Raw genomic sequence first — 18220 nt, forward strand, 5'->3', positions numbered from 1 at the left:
CAGCCGCCGTGCACTTAATTAAGAGCCAAGTGTAAGTGGCTGGTGATTTTTAGATGAAATTTTCCTCCGGGAAATTTTATCTTTTTGGTGGGGAGTTATGTGAGGAGGTGGTTCACCAGCTCACTTACAATAGTGCTCTTATGCCTGTGGGAGCCAGTACACTTGTTAAGTGCACTTGTTAAGTGGGCGGACTTACGTTTTGTACCAGCAACCGAAACATCTAGTGTTTGGGCTCATGTGAGAGCCCCAGTCATCAGCAGTCCATAAATGTTACCCTGGCCGGGGTGGCATGTCTGTGGACAGTGCTAGAGCTGATAGCATCATCTCATTGTATGGCATGGAGCCAGACAACTTTGCGCGCGAACGCCTAGGCCGCAGGCGTGGGGTGAAACATGTGGGGCCCCACGCTCGCCGGCCACTTGAGTGGTTGTCATGGAGACAGCCGCCATCTTAGTAAACATCTTGAGCCGCCATGTTGGTCGGCCATCTTGGAGCTGCCCTAGGGGCTATGCTACACCGTCGCTGATTGGAGGAGAGGGGTAGGCCGCTGTATGCCTTCCTCTCATTGGTTATTTCGAGAAGGACGCGGGAAGAGCCGGTGTGAGCAGCATTCTGAACTCAGCCGCCACCTTGTCAAGACGCATCCTGTACTCAATTCGGCCAAATTGGAGTATAGGGCGTCGTGGTGGCTGGACTACAACTGCTGATGCATCCTGCTTCACCTACGACATCGGTCGTCACAGAATCCGGCCGAGGTCGTCGCTTGGAGGGGTTTAAGACATTATTGTATGCAGGGGGTAGAGGTACAGTGATCTGGGATCGTGGGGAAATGTGCATACGAGCAGCAACAGACTCGTAGATCCCATACCAGTGATGATTAGACTTGCTAGTGCTCTGTAGCAGTCGATGGGAACGGGGAGATTCGTGTCAGTGTTAAGGCAATTTCCCAAGGTTGGTGTGAGACGCTATCGTTGTGCGTGTCACCTGGGTATGAACGCTTCACTTCACCGGGGAGTCGAGGGTGCGAACTCAGCCGTGTTGAGTGTGAGGGGTTCGAGTGTGCGCCAATTTTCTGTATAAGTACCACGTAAGGAACTACCGCCGCCTACGCCACCCGGAGCGAGCCAGCCACCTATAGCGGGGTGCCTGATGTATGGGAATGGTGTGTAAAGCCGGCAGTGTGAATGAGTAAGTACCTATGTGTGTATTTCGGTGATTAGTAGTCTCTAAAGCTTGAATTCGAGGTCAAGTGTTCCGTCACATTGTCACGCAGCACCTGTTCAGGTGGAGTGAATTGTGGGCGAGGAGATTAATCACCTGTGTTGTCATCTTGTCAGTCCAGAGGGACTTGGTGTACACAGACGTACAGTGTGTGTGTGTGTGTGGGTACACACGGGAACACAGAATATACATAGATTAGCCAAGGACTGAGAAGGTGTCCATGTAATAAATTCTTTTATTTCATTGTGGTAATCATTTTTGATCGTCCGTGGGACGGAGTGATATCATTTCCATGTGTGGTCTTGCAGGTGTGGAATTCCAACACTGAGCGCTCAGGTATGTGTAACGCCAGTGATTCCTGGCAATGATTATTGTGGAGTGTGCCACAGTGTGGCTTAAATTTCTTGTAGTGTTCCCAGGGCCGTGACAAGTGTGATTTATATAAATATATATATTGTGGTTGCAGTATTAATTAACGTAATTTTGGTGAGGTTTGGTGAGTGACGAGGCCGTCTAGAGAGACCGCCCCCGCTCTGTCGAGTAACGTAACTCTCGAGTGTTTATCGGCATGCGTGACCGATAAATCACTCACCCATGTGATTTAAGGAGTGTGAGATTCTCCTTAGTGTTCCCAATAACGTTTGATAGCTGTAGGCTACATGTGTCAGCGGTAATTATATATATATATATATAATCGTAGTGTCACGGTGCCCAGTGTTAATGTGTTATTTACTGTGTGGTGATTGCAATATAGTGACCTATGTTCTAGGGGTCATTTGCAGCAGTAAGTAAGTGTGTGCAGAGTTCTAATATTTGGGAATTAGAGTACTTGCCGTGTGTGTTATTGCAAAGGGGGTTGTTATTTGATGGTGATTGTTGCTAGTGTTGAGCAATCACCATATGTGATTGCAGTTCAGTAAAACCATTGTGGGGCAGTGTTCTAGAGGGTTCATGTCCTGTATGTTATTTTGCTAGATTCTGCAGTATTGTAACGTAAATCACTGTGATTTGTTAGTGTGATTTGTCATTGTCGTGGGGGAACTCGGCTGTAGACGAGTACTTGGGTACGCATATATTCTCCTGGTTATCTGGTAGGACATCGAAGTCCAGTATTCAGTGAGGTGATTGCGAGGCAATTAATATAACGTAACCAAGGGAACGCCCATTGCTTTAAGAGAATTTGTTCTTTGACAATTTGAGTAACGTAGAATACGTTTGGGTTAATTTACTTTCCTGTAAGCAGCTACGGTAGTCTCGAGGAGCCTAGCCATCAGCCAGATAAGAATTAGAGTATTGTCTGTCGTAATTAACGGTCAGTGGGCCGGGTAATTGACGTGTTTCAGGAAGTCAAAGTAATTAATCTCGATCCTTGTTTGATCGACTCACACGAAGGCTACATTGTTCCATTAACGTAACGTCGTTATCTGCCCGGAAGTACCGGCACTTGATTGACTCGTGAGAGGAGTAGCGTCATTTTAAAATAACGTAAACGTGGGGCTAATTACTGTTATTAGTCGCCTGAATTGGTCTGAGTATGGAAGGCTCAGACGGAATTCGTACCTTAATGTAAATTGCTGAGCCAGTGTGAAAGGTTGCGTATTTTAATTGTTTAATTATTGATCTTGAGGATAGTAATTAATTACTCTAAAGGTAATCACGAGTGATTACCGTTCTCTTAGCACTTTGGACATTGCAAATCAGAGTTTACCATCGCTGAGTGATTAGTAACCGATTAACGTAAATTAACGTAACTAGTAGAGATTAATCAGCTGTCTGGAAGTACAGGGATTAATGGGATTTTCTCACTGAATGCTCGACGGGTAGAGTGTTGTTTGATTTCCGCGTTACTAGTGACAGTTGTAAGAGTTGTTAATTTAACGTAAATGTTACCTTGTTATTAACGTAAATGTTATTGTGTTATTAACGTAAATCAATTGTTATTGATTGTTGATCGTCCGTGGGACGGAGTGTTAACGTAAGGATTAATTTGAGGAAGGGTGCTGGAGTTGCCAGTGAACCCATTAGTTATTGTTGTCATTGAAAGACTACTGATTTGATTGCATTGCAACCGCTGTTGCAGGAGTAGACTGCACTGAGGCGTAGAACAGTTAGGAGGTTACTGGAGACGTATTTCAGAACCCACTGTGTCATTTGTTGTAATTGTGATTATAGATCTGTTAGTTCTTGCTTGCTTGTTGATTCCTCTGTGGTCACGCTTATGTTCGAGTTAGTTCATTATGCAGTCCGAGGGGCTGGTGTCTAGCTGTCATTGATAGTGTCACAGGAAGGATTTCGAGTAACGTCATTGACATTTCTTTTGTTTTGTTGTAGTAGTTAGTACTTTATTGAATAAACTAAGTTGTTATGGTTAACACTGTCTTTTCGTTACACCCCCACACATTATTATTGTTATGCAAATGTTCTTCACACTCGACTAACATTGAGACGAATTTTCTGAGCTTTGGATCAAATATACGGCACCACACAACAATAAATTATTGTTGTGAGAGCCCGTGACCTACTCGTTAGATTCGCTTCGGCGATTGGCGAAGGTCGGCGGCCTAAGTGGGGGGGATTTCAATTTTCATTGGGGTCTCGGCGTTTGCTCGCGCCTAGTCAATTGTTCATACATGGTCCCAAAGTGAGGAATGAGCTGGTTACTACACTGGTGTGTTAGCTAAGCAAGTCCTTCCTCAGGCGACCTAGTTGAATATCACGACAGGAATAAAGGTTAAAGAATAAAGAAAGTTCTTAGAAATTTTCCGAGCTAAAATTCCTTATACCAATTTTAATTTATTCCAAAACTTCTCACAAGTTAAAAAACAACACAAACTCTCACAACTAGTACGCTTTAACCCACTACACCATCAGACCCTACAAAAGAAGTAGAGACTTCGAGATATATATACATCTCAAATATCTCCACTTCCCGAGGGCGCCAGATAAGTGTGAGTTAGTCGGCGTTTTTCATTAAGCCACTGTCAATGTGAGAGAACTCGTGTCCATGCTATAAGCCTATACTTGCATAAACCACAAGTGAAGATTAACAATCTTTGGACAAAACCCACCAGTGCTACTCGAACCCAGAAAGCACAACTACCTTCCAGTAGCTGCCATAACTAGTACGCTTTAACCCACTACACCATCAGACCCTACAAAAGAAGTAGAGACTTCGAGATATATATACATCTCAAATATCTCCACTTCCCGAGGGCGCCAGATAAGTGTGAGGTTAGTCTGCGTTTTTCATCAAGCCACTGTCAATGTGAGAGAACTCGTGTCCATGCTATAAGCCTATACTTGCATAAACCACAAGTGAAGATTAACAATCTTTGGACAACACCCACCAGTGGGACTCGAACCCAGAAAGCACAACTACCTTCCAGTAGCTGCCATAACTAGTACGCTTTAACCCACTACACCATCAGGCCCTACAAAAGAAGTAGAGACTTTGAGATATATATACATCTCAAATATCTCCACTTCCCGAGGGCGCCAGATAAGTGTGAGGTTAGTCTGCGTTTTTCATCAAGCCACTGTCAATGTGAGAGAACTTGTGTCCATGCTATAAGCCTATACTTGCATAAACCACAAGTGAAGATTAACAATCTTTGGACAACACCCACCAGTGGGACTCGAACCCAGAAAGCACAACTACCTTCCAGTAGCTGCCATAACTAGTACGCTTTAACCCACTACACCATCAGACCCTACAAAAGAAGTAGAGACTTCGATATATATATACATCTCAAATATCTCCACTTCCCGAGGGCGCCAGATAAGTGTGAGGTTAGTCTGCGTTTTTCATCAAGCCACTGTCAATGTGAGAGAACTCGTGTCCATGCTATAAGCCTATACTTACATAAACCACAAGTGAAGATTAACAATCTTTGGACAACACCCACCAGTGGGACTTGAACCCAGAAAGCACAACTACCTTCCAGTAGCTGCCATAACTAGTACGCTTTAACCCACTACACCATCAGACCCTACAAAAGAAGTAGAGACTTCGAGATATATATACATCTCAAATATCTCCACTTCCCGAGGGCGCCAGATAAGTGTGAGGTTAGTCTGCGTTTTTCATCAAGCCACTGTCAATGTGAGAGAACTCGTGTCCATGCTATAAGCCTATACTTGCATAAACCACAAGTGAAGATAAACAATCTTTGGACAACACCCACCAGTGGGACTCGAACCCAGAAAGCACAACTACCTTCCAGTAGCTGCCATAACTAGTATGCTTTAACCCACTACACCATCAGACCCTACAAAAGAAGTAGAGACTTCGAGATATATATACATCTCAAATATCTCCACTTCCCGAGGGCGCCAGATAAGTGTGAGGTTAGTCTGCGTTTTTCATCAAGCCACTGTCAATGTGAGAGAACTTGTGTCCATGCTATAAGCCTATACTTGCATAAACCACAAGTGAAGATTAACAATCTTTGGACAACACCCACCAGTGGGACTCGAACCCAGAAAGCACAACTACCTTCCAGTAGCTGCCATAACTAGTACGCTTTAACCCACTACACTATCAGACCCTACAAAAGAAGTAGAGACTTCGAGATATATATACATCTCAAATATCTCCACTTCCCGAGGGCGCCAGATAAGTGTGAGGTTAGTCTGCGTTTTTCATCAAGCCACTGTCAATGTGAGAGAACTCGTGTCCATGCTATAAGCCTATACTTGCATAAACCACAAGTGAAGATTAACAATCTTTGGACAACACCCACCAGTGGGACTCGAACCCAGAAAGCACAACTACCTTCCAGTAGCTGCCATAACTAGTACGCTTTAACCCACTACACCATCAGACCCTACAAAAGAAGTAGAGACTTCGAGATATATATACATCTCAAATATCTCCACTTCCCGAGGGCGCCAGATAAGTGTGAGGTTAGTCTGCGTTTTTCATCAAGCCACTGTCAATGTGAGAGAACTCGTGTCCATGCTATAAGCCTATACTTGCATAAACCACAAGTGAAGATTAACAATCTTTGGACAACACCCACCAGTGGGACTCGAACCCAGAAAGCACAACTACCTTCCAGTAGCTGCCATAACTAGTACGCTTTAACCCACAACACCATCAGACCCTACAAAAGAAGTAGAGACTTCGAGATATATATACATCTCAAAAATCTCCACTTCCCGAGGGCGCCAGATAAGTGTGAGGTTAGTCTGCGTTTTTCATCAAGCCACTGTCAATGTGAGAGAACTCGTGTCCATGCTATAAGCCTATACTTGCATAAACCACAAGTGAAGATTAACAATCTTTGGACAACACCCACCAGTGGGACTCGAACCCAGAAAGCACAACTACCTTCCAGTAGCTGCCATAACTAGTACGCTTTAACCCACTACACCATCAGACCCTACAAAAGAAGTAGAGACTTCGAGATATATATACATCTCAAATATCTCCACTTCCCGAGGGCGCCAGATAAGTGTGAGGTTAGTCTGCGTTTTTCATCAAGCCACTGTCAATGTGAGAGAACTCGTGTCCATGCTATAAGCCTATACTTGCATAAACCACAAGTGAAGATAAACAATCTTTGGACAACACCCACCAGTGGGACTCGAACCCAGAAAGCACAACTACCTTCCAGTAGCTGCCATAACTAGTATGCTTTAACCCACTACACCATCAGACCCTACAAAAGAAGTAGAGACTTCGAGATATATATACATCTCAAATATCTCCACTTCCCGAGGGCGCCAGATAAGTGTGAGGTTAGTCTGCGTTTTTCATCAAGCCACTGTCAATGTGAGAGAACTTGTGTCCATGCTATAAGCCTATACTTGCATAAACCACAAGTGAAGATTAACAATCTTTGGACAACACCCACCAGTGGGACTCGAACCCAGAAAGCACAACTACCTTCCAGTAGCTGCCATAACTAGTACGCTTTAACCCACTACACTATCAGACCCTACAAAAGAAGTAGAGACTTCGAGATATATATACATCTCAAATATCTCCACTTCCCGAGGGCGCCAGATAAGTGTGAGGTTAGTCTGCGTTTTTCATCAAGCCACTGTCAATGTGAGAGAACTCGTGTCCATGCTATAAGCCTATACTTGCATAAACCACAAGTGAAGATTAACAATCTTTGGACAACACCCACCAGTGGGACTCGAACCCAGAAAGCACAACTACCTTCCAGTAGCTGCCATAACTAGTACGCTTTAACCCACTACACCATCAGACCCTACAAAAGAAGTAGAGACTTCGAGATATATATACATCTCAAATATCTCCACTTCCCGAGGGCGCCAGATAAGTGTGAGGTTAGTCTGCGTTTTTCATCAAGCCACTGTCAATGTGAGAGAACTTGTGTCCATGCTATAAGCCTATACTTGCATAAACCACAAGTGAAGATTAACAATCTTTGGACAACACCCACCAGTGGGACTCGAACCCAGAAAGCACAACTACCTTCCAGTAGCTGCCATAACTAGTACGCTTTAACCCACTACACCATCAGACCCTACAAAAGAAGTAGAGACTTCGATATATATATACATCTCAAATATCTCCACTTCCCGAGGGCGCCAGATAAGTGTGAGGATAGTCTGCGTTTTTCATCAAGCCACTGTCAATGTGAGAGAACTCGTGTCCATGCTATAAGCCTATACTTGCATAAACCACAAGTGAAGATTAACAATCTTTGGACAACACCCACCAGTGGGACTTGAACCCAGAAAGCACAACTACCTTCCAGTAGCTGCCATAACTAGTACGCTTTAACCCACTACACCATCAGACCCTACAAAAGAAGTAGAGACTTCGAGATATATATACATCTCAAATATCTCCACTTCCCGAGGGCGCCAGATAAGTGTGAGGTTAGTCTGCGTTTTTCATCAAGCCACTGTCAATGTGAGAGAACTCGTGTCCATGCTATAAGCCTATACTTGCATAAACCACAAGTGAAGATAAACAATCTTTGGACAACACCCACCAGTGGGACTCGAACCCAGAAAGCACAACTACCTTCCAGTAGCTGCCATAACTAGTATGCTTTAACCCACTACACCATCAGACCCTACAAAAGAAGTAGAGACTTCGAGATATATATACATCTCAAATATCTCCACTTCCCGAGGGCGCCAGATAAATGTGAGGTTAGTCGGCGTTTTTCATCAAGCCACTGTCAATGTGAGAGAACTCGTGTCCATGCTATAAGCCTATACTTGCATAAACCACAAGTGAAGATTAACAATCTTTGGACAACACCCACCAGTGGGACTCGAACCCAGAAAGCACAACTACCTTCCAGTAGCTGCCATAACTAGTACGCTTTAACCCACTACACCATCAGACCCTACAAAAGAAGTAGAGACTTCAAGATATATATACATCTCAAATATCTCCACTTCCCGAGGGCGCCAGATAAGTGTGAGGTTAGTCTGCGTTTTTCATCAAGCCACTGTCAATGTGAGAGAACTTGTGTCCATGCTATAAGCCTATACTTGCATAAACCACAAGTGAAGATTAACAATCTTTGGACAACATCCACGAGTGGGACTCGAACCCAGAAAGCACAACTACCTTCCAGTAGCTGCCATAACTAGTACGCTTTAACCCACTACACCATCAGACCCTACAAAAGAAGTAGAGACTTTGAGATATATATACATCTCAAATATCTCCACTTCCCGAGGGCGCCAGATAAGTGTGAGGTTAGTCTGCGTTTTTCATCAAGCCACTGTCAATGTGAGAGAACTTGTGTCCATGCTATAAGCCTATACTTGCATAAACCACAAGTGAAGATTAACAATCTTTGGACAACACCCACGAGTGGGACTCGAACCCAGAAAGCACAACTACCTTCCAGTAGCTGCCATAACTAGTACGCTTTAACCCACTACACCATCAGACCCTACAAAAGAAGTAGAGACTTCGAGATATATATACATCTCAAATATCTCCGCTTCCCGAGGGCGCCAGATAAGTGTGAGGTTAGTCTGCGTTTTTCATCAAGCCACTGTCAATGTGAGAGAACTCGTGTCCATGCTATAAGCCTATACTTGCATAAACCACAAGTGAAGATTAACAATCTTTGGACAACACCCACCAGTGGGACTCGAACCCAGAAAGCACAACTACCTTCCAGTAGCTGACATAACTAGTACGCTTTAACCCACTACACCATCAGACCCTACAAAAGAAGTAGAGACTTCGAGATATATATACATCTCAAATATCTCCACTTCCCGAGGGCGCCAGATAAGTGTGAGTTAGTCGGCGTTTTTCATCAAGCCACTGTCAATGTGAGAGAACTCGTGTCCATGCTATAAGCCTATACTTGCATAAACCACAAGTGAAGATTAACAATCTTTGGACAACACCCACCAGTGGGACTCGAACCCAGAAAGCACAACTACCTTCCAGTAGCTGCCATAACTAGTACGCTTTAACCCACTACACCATCAGACCCTACAAAAGAAGTAGAGACTTCAAGATATATATACATCTCAAATATCTCCACTTCCCGAGGGCGCCAGATAAGTGTGAGGTTAGTCTGCGTTTTTCATCAAGCCACTGTCAATGTGAGAGAACTCGTGTCCATGCTATAAGCCTATACTTGCATAAACCACAAGTGAAGATTAACAATCTTTGGACAACACCCACCAGTGGGACTCGAACCCAGAAAGCACAACTACCTTCCAGTAGCTGACATAACTAGTACGCTTTAACCCACTACACCATCAGACCCTACAAAAGAAGTAGAGACTTCGAGATATATATACATCTCAAATATCTCCACTTCCCGAGGGCGCCAGATAAGTGTGAGTTAGTCGGCGTTTTTCATCAAGCCACTGTCAATGTGAGAGAACTCGTGTCCATGCTATAAGCCTATACTTGCATAAACCACAAGTGAAGATTAACAATCTTTGGACAACACCCACCAGTGGGACTCGAACCCAGAAAGCACAACTACCTTCCAGTAGCTGCCATAACTAGTACGCTTTAACCCACTACACCATCAGACCCTACAAAAGAAGTAGAGACTTCAAGATATATATACATCTCAAATATCTCCACTTCCCGAGGGCGCCAGATAAGTGTGAGGTTAGTCTGCGTTTTTCATCAAGCCACTGTCAATGTGAGAGAACTTGTGTCCATGCTATAAGCCTATACTTGCATAAACCACAAGTGAAGATAAACAATCTTTGGACAACACCCACCAGTGGGACTCGAACCCAGAAAGCACAACTACCTTCCAGTAGCTGCCATAACTAGTATGCTTTAACCCACTACACCATCAGACCCTACAAAAGAAGTAGAGACTTCGAGATATATATACATCTCAAATATCTCCACTTCCCGAGGGCGCCAGATAAGTGTGAGGTTAGTCTGCGTTTTTCATCAAGCCACTGTCAATGTGAGAGAACTTGTGTCCATGCTATAAGCCTATACTTGCATAAACCACAAGTGAAGATTAACAATCTTTGGACAACACCCACCAGTGGGACTCGAACCCAGAAAGCACAACTACCTTCCAGTAGCTGCCATAACTAGTACGCTTTAACCCACTACACTATCAGACCCTACAAAAGAAGTAGAGACTTCGAGATATATATACATCTCAAATATCTCCACTTCCCGAGGGCGCCAGATAAGTGTGAGGTTAGTCTGCGTTTTTCATCAAGCCACTGTCAATGTGAGAGAACTTGTGTCCATGCTATAAGCCTATACTTGCATAAACCACAAGTGAAGATTAACAATCTTTGGACAACACCCACGAGTGGGACTCGAACCCAGAAAGCACAACTACCTTCCAGTAGCTGCCATAACTAGTACGCTTTAACCCACTACACCATCAGACCCTACAAAAGAAGTAGAGACTTTGAGATATATATACATCTCAAATATCTCCACTTCCCGAGGGCGCCAGATAAGTGTGAGGTTAGTCTGCGTTTTTCATCAAGCCACTGTCAATGTGAGAGAACTTGTGTCCATGCTATAAGCCTATACTTGCATAAACCACAAGTGAAGATTAACAATCTTTGGACAACACCCACGAGTGGGACTCGAACCCAGAAAGCACAACTACCTTCCAGTAGCTGCCATAACTAGTACGCTTTAACCCACTACACCATCAGACCCTACAAAAGAAGTAGAGACTTCGAGATATATATACATCTCAAATATCTCCACTTCCCGAGGGCGCCAGATAAGTGTGAGGTTAGTCTGCGTTTTTCATCAAGCCACTGTCAATGTGAGAGAACTCGTGTCCATGCTATAAGCCTATACTTGCATAAACCACAAGTGAAGATTAACAATCTTTGGACAACACCCACCAGTGGGACTTGAACCCAGAAAGCACAACTACCTTCCAGTAGCTGCCATAACTAGTACGCTTTAACCCACTACACCATCAGACCCTACAAAAGAAGTAGAGACTTCGAGATATATATACATCTCAAATATCTCCACTTCCCGAGGGCGCCAGATAAGTGTGAGGTTAGTCTGCGTTTTTCATCAAGCCACTGTCAATGTGAGAGAACTCGTGTCCATGCTATAAGCCTATACTTGCATAAACCACAAGTGAAGATTAACAATCTTTGGACAACACCCACCAGTGGGACTCGAACCCAGAAAGCACAACTACCTTCCAGTAGCTGACATAACTAGTACGCTTTAACCCACTACACCATCAGACCCTACAAAAGAAGTAGAGACTTCGAGATATATATACATCTCAAATATCTCCACTTCCCGAGGGCGCCAGATAAGTGTGAGTAAGTCGGCGTTTTTCATTAAGCCACTGTCAATGTGAGAGAACTCGTGTCCATGCTATAAGCCTATACTTGCATAAACCACAAGTGAAGATTAACAATCTTTGGACAACACCCACCAGTGGCTACTCGAACCCAGAAAGCACAACTACCTTCCAGTAGCTGCCATAACTAGTACGCTTTAACCCACTACACCATCAGACCCTACAAAAGAAGTAGAGACTTCGAGATATATATACATCTCAAATATCTCCACTTCCCGAGGGCGCCAGATAAGTGTGAGGTTAGTCTGCGTTTTTCATCAAGCCACTGTCAATGTGAGAGAACTCGTGTCCATGCTATAAGCCTATACTTGCATAAACCACAAGTGAAGATTAACAATCTTTGGACAACACCCACCAGTGGGACTCGAACCCAGAAAGCACAACTACCTTCCAGTAGCTGCCATAACTAGTACGCTTTAACCCACTACACCATCAGGCCCTACAAAAGAAGTAGAGACTTTGAGATATATATACATCTCAAATATCTCCACTTCCCGAGGGCGCCAGATAAGTGTGAGGTTAGTCTGCGTTTTTCATCAAGCCACTGTCAATGTGAGAGAACTTGTGTCCATGCTATAAGCCTATACTTGCATAAACCACAAGTGAAGATTAACAATCTTTGGACAACACCCACCAGTGGGACTCGAACCCAGAAAGCACAACTACCTTCCAGTAGCTGCCATAACTAGTACGCTTTAACCCACTACACCATCAGACCCTACAAAAGAAGTAGAGACTTCGATATATATATACATCTCAAATATCTCCACTTCCCGAGGGCGCCAGATAAGTGTGAGGTTAGTCTGCGTTTTTCATCAAGCCACTGTCAATGTGAGAGAACTCGTGTCCATGCTATAAGCCTATACTTACATAAACCACAAGTGAAGATTAACAATCTTTGGACAACACCCACCAGTGGGACTTGAACCCAGAAAGCACAACTACCTTCCAGTAGCTGCCATAACTAGTACGCTTTAACCCACTACACCATCAGACCCTACAAAAGAAGTAGAGACTTCGAGATATATATACATCTCAAATATCTCCACTTCCCGAGGGCGCCAGATAAGTGTGAGGTTAGTCTGCGTTTTTCATCAAGCCACTGTCAATGTGAGAGAACTCGTGTCCATGCTATAAGCCTATACTTGCATAAACCACAAGTGAAGATAAACAATCTTTGGACAACACCCACCAGTGGGACTCGAACCCAGAAAGCACAACTACCTTCCAGTAGCTGCCATAACTAGTATGCTTTAACCCACTACACCATCAGACCCTACAAAAGAAGTAGAGACTTCGAGATATATATACATCTCAAATATCTCCACTTCCCGAGGGCGCCAGATAAGTGTGAGGTTAGTCTGCGTTTTTCATCAAGCCACTGTCAATGTGAGAGAACTTGTGTCCATGCTATAAGCCTATACTTGCATAAACCACAAGTGAAGATTAACAATCTTTGGACAACACCCACCAGTGGGACTCGAACCCAGAAAGCACAACTACCTTCCAGTAGCTGCCATAACTAGTACGCTTTAACCCACTACACTATCAGACCCTACAAAAGAAGTAAGAGACTTCGAGATATATATACATCTCAAATATCTCCACTTCCCGAGGGCGCCAGATAAGTGTGAGGTTAGTCTGCGTTTTTCATCAAGCCACTGTCAATGTGAGAGAACTCGTGTCCATGCTATAAGCCTATACTTGCATAAACCACAAGTGAAGATTAACAATCTTTGGACAACACCCACCAGTGGGACTCGAACCCAGAAAGCACAACTACCTTCCAGTAGCTGCCATAACTAGTACGCTTTAACCCACTACACCATCAGACCCTACAAAAGAAGTAGAGACTTCGAGATATATATACATCTCAAATATCTCCACTTCCCGAGGGCGCCAGATAAGTGTGAGGTTAGTCTGCGTTTTTCATCAAGCCACTGTCAATGTGAGAGAACTCGTGTCCATGCTATAAGCCTATACTTGCATAAACCACAAGTGAAGATTAACAATCTTTGGACAACACCCACCAGTGGGACTCGAACCCAGAAAGCACAACTACCTTCCAGTAGCTGCCATAACTAGTACGCTTTAACCCACAACACCATCAGACCCTACAAAAGAAGTAGAGACTTCGAGATATATATACATCTCAAAAATCTCCACTTCCCGAGGGCGCCAGATAAGTGTGAGGTTAGTCTGCGTTTTTCATCAAGCCACTGTCAATGTGAGAGAACTCGTGTCCATGCTATAAGCCTATACTTGCATAAACCACAAGTGAAGATTAACAATCTTTGGACAACACCCACCAGTGGGACTCGAACCCAGAAAGCACAACTACCTTCCAGTAGCTGCCATAACTAGTACGCTTTAACCCACTACACCATCAGACCCTACAAAAGAAGTAGAGACTTCGAGATATATATACATCTCAAATATCTCCACTTCCCGAGGGCGCCAGATAAGTGTGAGGTTAGTCTGCGTTTTTCATCAAGCCACTGTCAATGTGAGAGAACTCGTGTCCATGCTATAAGCCTATACTTGCATAAACCACAAGTGAAGATAAACAATCTTTGGACAACACCCACCAGTGGGACTCGAACCCAGAAAGCACAACTACCTTCCAGTAGCTGCCATAACTAGTATGCTTTAACCCACTACACCATCAGACCCTACAAAAGAAGTAGAGACTTCGAGATATATATACATCTCAAATATCTCCACTTCCCGAGGGCGCCAGATAAGTGTGAGGTTAGTCTGCGTTTTTCATCAAGCCACTGTCAATGTGAGAGAACTTGTGTCCATGCTATAAGCCTATACTTGCATAAACCACAAGTGAAGATTAACAATCTTTGGACAACACCCACCAGTGGGACTCGAACCCAGAAAGCACAACTACCTTCCAGTAGCTGCCATAACTAGTACGCTTTAACCCACTACACTATCAGACCCTACAAAAGAAGTAGAGACTTCGAGATATATATACATCTCAAATATCTCCACTTCCCGAGGGCGCCAGATAAGTGTGAGGTTAGTCTGCGTTTTTCATCAAGCCACTGTCAATGTGAGAGAACTCGTGTCCATGCTATAAGCCTATACTTGCATAAACCACAAGTGAAGATTAACAATCTTTGGACAACACCCACCAGTGGGACTCGAACCCAGAAAGCACAACTACCTTCCAGTAGCTGCCATAACTAGTACGCTTTAACCCACTACACCATCAGACCCTACAAAAGAAGTAGAGACTTCGAGATATATATACATCTCAAATATCTCCACTTCCCGAGGGCGCCAGATAAGTGTGAGGTTAGTCTGCGTTTTTCATCAAGCCACTGTCAATGTGAGAGAACTTGTGTCCATGCTATAAGCCTATACTTGCATAAACCACAAGTGAAGATTAACAATCTTTGGACAACACCCACCAGTGGGACTCGAACCCAGAAAGCACAACTACCTTCCAGTAGCTGCCATAACTAGTACGCTTTAACCCACTACACCATCAGACCCTACAAAAGAAGTAGAGACTTCGATATATATATACATCTCAAATATCTCCACTTCCCGAGGGCGCCAGATAAGTGTGAGGATAGTCTGCGTTTTTCATCAAGCCACTGTCAATGTGAGAGAACTCGTGTCCATGCTATAAGCCTATACTTGCATAAACCACAAGTGAAGATTAACAATCTTTGGACAACACCCACCAGTGGGACTTGAACCCAGAAAGCACAACTACCTTCCAGTAGCTGCCATAACTAGTACGCTTTAACCCACTACACCATCAGACCCTACAAAAGAAGTAGAGACTTCGAGATATATATACATCTCAAATATCTCCACTTCCCGAGGGCGCCAGATAAGTGTGAGGTTAGTCTGCGTTTTTCATCAAGCCACTGTCAATGTGAGAGAACTCGTGTCCATGCTATAAGCCTATACTTGCATAAACCACAAGTGAAGATAAACAATCTTTGGACAACACCCACCAGTGGGACTCGAACCCAGAAAGCACAACTACCTTCCAGTAGCTGCCATAACTAGTATGCTTTAACCCACTACACCATCAGACCCTACAAAAGAAGTAGAGACTTCGAGATATATATACATCTCAAATATCTCCACTTCCCGAGGGCGCCAGATAAGTGTGAGGTTAGTCTGCGTTTTTCATCAAGCCACTGTCAATGTGAGAGAACTTGTGTCCATGCTATAAGCCTATACTTGCATAAACCACAAGTGAAGATTAACAATCTTTGGACAACACCCACCAGTGGGACTCGAACCCAGAAAGCACAACTACCTTCCAGTAGCTGCCATAACTAGTACGCTTTAACCCACTACACTATCAGACCCTACAAAAGAAGTAGAGACTTCGAGATATATATACATCTCAAATATCTCCACTTCCCGAGGGCACCAGATAAGTGTGAGGTTAGTCTGCGTTTTTCATCAAGCCACTGTCAATGTGAGAGAACTCGTGTCCATGCTATAAGCCTATACTTGCATAAACCACAAGTGAAGATTAACAATCTTTGGACAACACCCACCAGTGGGACTCGAACCCAGAAAGCACAACTACCTTCCAGTAGCTGCCATAACTAGTACGCTTTAACCCACTACACCATCAGACCCTACAAAAGAAGTAGAGACTTCGAGATATATATACATCTCAAATATCTCCACTTCCCGAGGGCGCCAGATAAGTGTGAGGTTAGTCTGCGTTTTTCATCAAGCCACTGTCAATGTGAGAGAACTCGTGTCCATGCTATAAGCCTATACTTGCATAAACCACAAGTGAAGATTAACAATCTTTGGACAACACCCACCAGTGGGACTCGAACCCAGAAAGCACAACTACCTTCCAGTAGCTGCCATAACTAGTATGCTTTAACCCACTACACCATCAGACCCTACAAAAGAAGTAGAGACTTCGAGATATATATACATCTCAAATATCTCCACTTCCCGAGGGCGCCAGATAAGTGTGAGGTTAGTCTGCGTTTTTCATCAAGCCACTGTCAATGTGAGAGAACTTGTGTCCATGCTATAAGCCTATACTTGCATAAACCACAAGTGAAGAATTAACAATCTTTGGACAACACCCACCAGTGGGACTCGAACCCAGAAAGCACAACTACCTTCCAGTAGCTGCCATAACTAGTACGCTTTAACCCACTACACCTATCAGACCCTACAAAAGAAGTAGAGACTTCGAGATATATATACATCTCAAATATCTCCACTTCCCGAGGGCGCCAGATAAGTGTGAGGTTAGTCTGCGTTTTTCATCAAGCCACTGTCAATGTGAGAGAACTCGTGTCCATGCTATAAGCCTATACTTGCATAAACCACAAGTGAAGATTAACAATCTTTGGACAACACCCACCAGTGGGACTCGAACCCAGAAAGCACAACTACCTTCCAGTAGCTGCCATAACTAGTACGCTTTAACCCACTACACCATCAGACCCTACAAAAGAAGTAGAGACTTCGAGATATATATACATCTCAAATATCTCCACTTCCCGAGGGCGCCAGATAAGTGTGAGGTTAGTCTGCGTTTTTCATCAAGCCACTGTCAATGTGAGAGAACTCGTGTCCATGCTATAAGCCTATACTTGCATAAACCACAAGTGAAGATTAACAATCTTTGGACAACACCCACCAGTGGGACTCGAACCCAGAAAGCACAACTACCTTCCAGTAGCTGCCATAACTAGTACGCTTTAACCCACTACACCATCAGACCCTACAAAAGAAGTAGAGACTTCGAGATATATATACATCTCAAATATCTCCACTTCCCGAGGGCGCCAGATAAGTGTGAGGTTAGTCTGCGTTTTTCATCAAGCCACTGTCAATGTGAGAGAACTCGTGTCCATGCTATAAGCCTATACTTGCATAAACCACAAGTGAAGATTAACAATCTTTGGACAACACCCACCAGTGGGACTCGAACCCAGAAAGCACAACTACCTTCCAGTAGCTGCCATAACTAGTACGCTTTAACCCACTACACCATCAGACCCTACAAAAGAAGTAGAGACTTCGAGATATATATACATCTCAAATATCTCCACTTCCCGAGGGCGCCAGATAAGTGTGAGGTTAGTCTGCGTTTTTCATCAAGCCACTGTCAATGTGAGAGAACTCGTGTCCATGCTATAAGCCTATACTTGCATAAACCACAAGTGAAGATAACA

Source organism: Procambarus clarkii, unplaced genomic scaffold (assembly GCF_040958095.1).
Source record: "Procambarus clarkii isolate CNS0578487 unplaced genomic scaffold, FALCON_Pclarkii_2.0 HiC_scaffold_109, whole genome shotgun sequence".
Classification (NCBI taxonomy): domain Eukaryota; kingdom Metazoa; phylum Arthropoda; class Malacostraca; order Decapoda; family Cambaridae; genus Procambarus; species Procambarus clarkii.